Consider the following 1797-nt stretch of genomic DNA (forward strand, 5'->3'; position numbering starts at 1 on the left):
CACACACACGCACACACAGACACACACAAGCACTCACACACTCACATACACACTCACTCACACACACACTCACACACTCACACACACTCACTTACACAAGCACACACAGACACACACACACACAAGCACTCACACACACACACAAGCACTCACACACACACTCACTCACACACTCTCACACACACTCACATACACACACACAAACACTCACATACACACACAATCACATACACACACACTCACATTCACACACAGACACACACACACACACACACACACATACACACACACACACACACACACACATACACACACACACACACACACACACACAAGCACTCACACACACACACTCTTCAGATGCCTGAATACAAAGGTGTGTGGGGCAAGGAAGGGGGAAGAACCGAGGCTAACAGGTTAAGAGTTCATGTGGATACAGGAGGTAGGAACAGAGAGGTATTGCGGGGGAGAGAGAACTGAGAAAGATGCTCTTTGAAATAAGAAGGGAAAGGAAGGGGCTGGGAGCTGGAAGAAGGGAGACAAGAGGGATGAGGAAATGTGAGAGGCTGGAGAGGGAGGTAACAAAGGGAGACATCAATATTGATGTAGTCTGATAGAAGATTGCCGAGATGGAATTAAAGATGTGGTTCATCCAATTTACAATGGCCTCAATGTGGCAGTACATAAGGCCACGGACAGACTTGTCAATGAGAATTGAAGTGGTTGGCCAATGGGGTGTCCTTACTGTGGCAGAGGACTCAAACATACTGCACACTAAAGCACACACAATGGTGATGTCCAGATATAAAAATAGATTGAAAAACACTCACACAAGCATATACATACATTGAGTGCTGTCATTTTAACACATGCAAAGATCTAGACACATGCATCACAATTCACACATACAGGCGGATCAATTAGTTTACAGTTATAGTCTATCTTTACAAGTACCTGTTCGACTGCAGCAAGTAAGAATTTCAGTGCATGTGTACATAGTGAAATGTATATGACATTCAACTCATTCTTATAATCATTACCCATCACAGCCACAGACCATTTTCGTACATGCTCTTATAGCCATACACAGACATGAGTCGAGACATGCTGCTGAGAAATGGATCAGAGGTCAAACCACAGGACCATAAGAGCGGCAGAGAGGATCACTGGAGTCTCCCTCACACCCTTCGACATGATCAACTGGGATCATTGGCTGAAAAGGCTGTGCAAAATCATGGAGGACCCCTTCCGCCCCACACACAGCATTTTTCTTTTATTTTGACATTGAGCACAGTGACAGGCCATTTTGGCTGACTAATCTGTGCCGCCCAATTTTACACCCAATTAACCTACATCACCCCCCTCCCCGGTATGTTTCAAACGGTGGGAAGAAACAGGAGCCCTTGGGCTCAAAACCCACACAGACACAAGGAGAATGAACAAACTCCTTACAGACAGTGCGGGTCTTGAACCCTGGTCATTATGGCTGGCACTGTAAAGGCATTGCACCAACCGTGCCACCCATCTTTCAGTTGTTCCCGTCGGGGAAGAGATCCAGGAGGATCAGAGCCAGCACGACCAGGCTGAGGAACAACTTCTTCCCACAGGCAGTGAGAATGTTGAATGACCCAAGGAACTGCTCACACTAACCATACGAGACTCTCATATTTAGGAAACAATATTTACTTATTTATTTGCCAATACCAGAGAATATTGTTTTATCAGTTGTACAAGCAAATGACAATAAAATTGACTTGACTTAAACACACATAGAGTATGGAATTATAATCTTTTTGA

Source organism: Narcine bancroftii, chromosome 13 (assembly GCF_036971445.1).
Source record: "Narcine bancroftii isolate sNarBan1 chromosome 13, sNarBan1.hap1, whole genome shotgun sequence".
NCBI classification, from domain to species: Eukaryota; Metazoa; Chordata; class Chondrichthyes; order Torpediniformes; family Narcinidae; genus Narcine; species Narcine bancroftii.